A 5,970-nucleotide genomic window follows, 5' to 3' on the forward strand; every position below is an offset into this window, starting at 1 on the left:
CCAAGACTGACTCTTTGAGAGTAGAAAGCCTCCTTTGGCTCCCGGTGATGGTTTCAAACTGCTGACCTTGCAACTCACGGTCTAATGTGCAATGACGACACCACCAGGGGTCCTCAGCCCTGAATTAATTAAAAGTCTGACCAAATATAGCTGGTCAGTTTTTGAGTTGATAATTTTGAATGGTCTAAGAATGATTCTAAAAATATCCAAATGGCCCTTGGCGGAAAATAAGGTCCCCACCTCTGCTCTAGATGCAGTGTCTTCCAGAGCGAATGACATCATTCCCTGTGAGGAGCTGGGGTATCCAGGAAGCTGCAGAAGCAGATACCTACCCTTTATCTTGGGTTATGGGTCCTAGGACCAAAATTAACAGCTAGGGGCACACTGAGTACATTTTATTATTTCCTGAAAAGGGGGTGGTTAGTCAAGTAAGTCTGGGAACATTTGCCTCTAGGGTTTATAATATTCATCCTTAAATTACCACAAAGTTTCAAAAATATGTGATTTCATGTTCCTGTAAAAACTTTCCAGTTTCTCTTATAGATTACTTATTCTATCGCCATATGTATTGTTTATTCATGTTATTTTTTGCTTTAAACAATTATCTTTTAAATGCACGTTAAAATCATGGATGAAGTCTTTTATATTTCATCGTATATTACCATTTCTCATTTTTTGTTTCCTTGGTCCAAGTCTTGATCTGCTGTCACTGCTCTTTATCTCAAGAAGCATGCGCTTCATTGGCATTCATCGGCAACAAGTTCCTTTCAAAGTGTTTCTGAAAATGTGTTTATGTAGCTTTAATTTCTAAAGTATGTTTTTACTAGATTTAGAAAATTGATGTAATTTTTTCCTTTCAGCAATTAAACATGTGGTGTGGGTGTTACATGATTTCATGCCAACTTGATAAATAAGTGTAGGGAGAAGGTCTAGCCTGTCAATCAAGTTACAGCCTGATGCTGCCTCCCTGTGGGCGTGGCCTTTTCATGAGGATTATGGGAACTTCCTTTCTCTCTGCCTTCATCTTCATGTTAGCAAGTCACATGGAGACTTGCTGACACTGGTGAGGAGCCTCTTTCTCTCTCTGCTCACCTTCCTGTTGAGGAGTCCCACTCAGATAACTGGAGGAGCCATGTGGAGACTGGCACCAGCACTGAGATACTTCCACCCCAACTGGATTCACAAGACTTTTCACCCGCCAGCCTGTGATCTTCTGCATTTGGCATTACTGAGAGTGGTTATGTGAGCCTGAAGAAGAACTTATAGACTAGTAACAGACATATGAGGGGGTCCCAAAAAAATACCCCAAACTGGATTTTTACCCCCAAAGCTATGTATTTAAATTTTTTTTACAAAAAAATTATCACCTTCAAAGCACTCTGCATTACACTTAATACATTTGTCAATTCTGCAATTCCATTCTTGGAAACAGTTTTCAAACTCATCTGTTTAGATGACTGACAGCACCACCCTCATTTATTCCTTCACCTCTTCTACATCATTAAATTGCTGTCTGTTCACGTCCCTCTCATTCACAGAAACAAAAAGAAGTCGCACAGAGTGAGTTCAGGTGAGTCAGGTTCATGGGGAAAAAATGGAAGACTCTTTTTAGCCAAAAATTGGAGCACCGAGATGGCTGTACTATCATGGTAGCAAAACCAGTCCCTCCTTCTGCCACAAATCAGGCTTTTTTTGTCGCACACTATCACACTCAATCTTTTCAGACCTCCAAATAGAAATCTTGATTAACTGTCTGACTTGGTTGAACCAACTCCAAATGCACTGAGTTGGCATTTTCGTCTGTGCATAGGTTGACGGACATCCAGAATGAGGTTTGTTATTAATCGACATTTCACCTTTTTTGCAATGAGGAAACCATTCATACACTTGAGTTTTTCCCAAAGCACTCTCCTTGAAAGCTGTGTTCAACATCATGACAGTTTCTGTGGCAATTTTCCCAATCAGGAAACAAAATTTCACAGCCACACACTGTTGTCTTATATCACCCATCATAAAAAGTGAGATTCAAGTGAAACTGCTTTTACCAAAAAAAAAAAAACAACACTGTGACCAAAGAGAACTTTCCTAGGTGATGTCACTTTCCTAGGTGATGTTGGGTACACCAACAGAGTGCGTTGCTCTGTGCTTGCCTAGTGGGGGAAATGCATACTACGAAAGTTCTGCTCTGCCTAGTGCTATGCCAGGATGTTTTGGGGTACCCCCTTATATGAGCTAATATCAGACTTATGGACTTGATGTGGACTGGGCTGGGATGTTTACTCAACATGCAATTGTTCTATGATATAAATCTCTTTTACACATATATGAAAGCCCCTAGATTTGTGTGTCTAGTCAACCTGGTCTAACACATGCGGGTTCACATGCTTCTAGCTTTCATTGTTTCTGAGAAGAAGTCTGTTGTCAGTCCCATCATTGTTCTCATGTATGTAATGTATTTTTAATTTTCTGGCTGATTTCTAATATATTCTATTTTATAATTATTATCAATACCTATGTTGCTAATATTATTCACTATAGGGTTCTTTTGATTTATCCTGTGGGGCTTCAAAGATTTTTTTGTGGAACTATGGAGCTCTGATGGCCATACTGCTTATGGCCTAAAAGGCTACTAACTTCAAGGTCAGCGGTTCAAAACCCCCAGCTATGTCAGAGGGGGAATGATGAGGCTTTCAACTCTTGTAAAGAGATAAAGTCTCAGGAACTCACAAAGACAGTTCTACCTTGACCTATAGGGTCACCATGAGTCAGAATTGATTCAATGGCAGTAAGGTTCTGTTTGTGTTGGTGGGTTTAAAATTTAAATTAAATGAGATATTTCGCCATTATTTCTTCAAATATTTTTCCCGCCTCTCTACTTCTTCCTAGGACTTCAATTACATTTGTGTTAGACAACACAGACTTTGGGAATGTTTTTTTTTTTTACTGTAACAGCTCTTTATTAGAAAAGTGGGAATGTTTTTTGTTCCTTTCTCTTGTTCCTTTAGTTTCTAGTATAATCTTTTTATAGTTACTGATTTTTCTTCTTCAATGTTAAATCGAATATTAACCCAATGCAGTGAATTTTAAAATTTCAGGCCTTCTCTCTTTTTTTTCATTCTATCTTTCATATCTAGAATTTCTATTTGTTTTTTAAAATATCTTCTGTTTCTTTCTTCATTACATTCTTTACATTTTCTTTGAAATCCTTGAATATAGTTAAAATAGCTCTTTAACCATTCTTACCTGTAAATTCCATCATCTTTGTCATTTCATTTTTGGTCTGTTTCTATTGAATGATTTCCTCCTGGTTTAGAGCCATATGTTCCTGTGCATATCTAATAATTTCTTTTTGGATACTGAAGATTTAAAATTGCACATTCATTAGTGTCATCAATTTGTTGAATTTCTTAAAACATGTAATGTTTTTTGAATGGCTGTTAAGTAACTTGTAGTTTGACTTTTTTTGGGAGCTATCTTTAGGCTTTGCTAGAGCAGAGCTAGAGCACTCTTACGCTAGGCCTGCCTTAGCACTACTTCTGAAGCAGGACACGTCTGGAGTCTCTACTGAATGCTCTCGGTGTTCCATGAGTTTTTTTTTTCTATCCTGGCTGGCAAGGTCTTAATTGTATCCAGTATCAGTGTGAATTCTGGGAATTGTTCAGTCTACACTAATAGATTTTTGTCCCCCCTCCGTCTCCCACAGTTTACATCGTCCTCTCTAGTGCTCTGGCAGACACATTCATGCAGCAAGATCTTTCCTGGTCTCACTCAGTCACACCACCGTGCACTCCCCCTGTACCATGTTTACCAAGTGACTGCAGGCAAAAACTGTGATTGTAGGTCTCTCCTTGTTCATTCCCTTCTCTCCTGGGTCAAAAGGCCTCTGGTGCTTATTAGCCAATGTCTAATTCCACAACCAGCCTTTTCAAACACTTTGTTCCATTTTCTAATTGTTTAAAATAGTATGGCAAGGCTAGCACTAGTTAGTTATACCAACAGAATCATAAATAATATGACCTATAAGTTCGATTTATATGATTTAAAGTCTTTGTAGTCTTTGAGTTTTCATGGACCTGACTTTCATATACTATATTTCAGACCAGATTCAGGTTTTAAAACAAACTTTTTAGTGTTTATAGACCATGCATTGTTTGCTTCTTTGTGTGTGTGTGTGTGTTTTAAGAAGACTTCATGGGATATTAAGGTTTAAAGATTAGGTCAGGACAGTAGTTTCAGGGACTCATCCAAATGTCATGGTTCTGGATCTAGAATCCATGAGAATCTAAAATTATTTTCTGCATTTTCCCCCTTTTGATTGGTATTCCTCTATGAATCTCTTGACCATAATTCTTGTCTTATGTCACACATCCCATATCCTTCTATTCCTTAGACTTCTTCCAGGCAAATAGAGAACAATTATATAGTGATTATTTCATTAGTAATATTCTTTTAATGCTTAAAATAAAAACAATTATTCTTCACATACTGTACAAATTAGATTGGGCTTGGTCTTTAACCAGAATATTAATAAAATATGTGTAGTGGATCCAATATCAGTTACTTTTATTATACTTATAGATCTTGGTTAGAGAAAATAGCTGGATTTATTGAGCGTTGAACAAAAGAGAAAAATTATTAAGTTATTGCTAGCAGGGTTCTTCTTTCATACCTCTTCTGGATGAAATTGTCAACTCAAAATTTCTCTTACGAGTCTCGAAGGCTAGTAACTTATTGAATACAGAAAATATCCTGTTTTGAACTTATAGGCATGTGAAAAATCACCTCTTAAGAAGCCTCTAGTGTCATATAATGTACAACTTATGCAACGACTGTAGGTAGAGATAACTCTATTTATAGAGATGCACAGTTAATATATTCTTGGGCCTCTCCACATGTCTTCAAGAATTTTCCTTTAGAGGCCCATTCCCAAGGTTTTTTTGTTTAGACTAAAGGAAAAGATGATTATTTGGCCTTCACTGGAAGTCATCATTATTTATAAGATTTAGTCTAAAATTTTGTATGAAGAAGCAAAATAGGCTTCCTCCCCTGGGCATTAGAAAAGGCTCTAAGGCTCTAAATATTTATAAGTTTTTGGAGATTGAGAAACTGTATTTTTAGATCATTGCCTGAAATTGGTAAACTGAGAATTTGGTTTTACCATCATAATTTAGACATAGTTGTACAGCAGATAGTTGATGGAATTCTACTCTCTCGGATAATGAACTAATGATTCAAGATTATTCTTTTCTGTTGTTGTTTAGGATATAGAGAAAAAGAAGGCAAGATGGATCCTCACTGTATTTTTTATTTACAACTATAAACCTCGGCTTTGAAACTATAGAATCAGGCATTCATCATGTAAAAATATGCATCTAGTAAAACTAATCCCTCTCTAATGTCACTTTTTCACAATATATTAGGCTGAGAAAACATCATTGTATGTGGCTTTATATTGAATTACGAATATCTAAGCCTTTTGTCTATAAACAAATAAAAAGGTTTTTCAGACTGCAGTGTAATTTCAACAATTCTAGAGGCTTTTCACTAATAAGAATGCATACTCAAAGGCACCCACCCTTCTTGCCTAGACTCAGATATTTAAAAAATAGTCCTCCGTGAGAATCCCGGACTCTGAAAATGTCTTTGGGCCCAAGGTAAGTTCTGAAGGGAGAACTGGAGGTTCCCGTGGCTCTTTGTGAGGAACAAGGAGCATTGGGGCTCCTTGCCAGTGGGGCTTGCTGAGTGCCCAGGTAGTGGGAGAACTAGCTTTGTCAGCTTTGTGCACAGCCCAGATCTACTCAGGGCACGCCAGGTTAAAAAGTAAAAAGAGATACACTAAGAAGTAGGATCAATATTTCCTTAACAAAGTGCGTTTACTTGGACATAATTCAATGTAACCTTGTTGTCACAGTGCACTGTTGTTCGGTGGGAGAGCAGAGAAGATGGTTGCACATCGGAGGACAAGCGTAA

This window comes from Tenrec ecaudatus, chromosome 8 (assembly GCF_050624435.1).
Source record: "Tenrec ecaudatus isolate mTenEca1 chromosome 8, mTenEca1.hap1, whole genome shotgun sequence".
Taxonomy (NCBI): domain Eukaryota; kingdom Metazoa; phylum Chordata; class Mammalia; order Afrosoricida; family Tenrecidae; genus Tenrec; species Tenrec ecaudatus.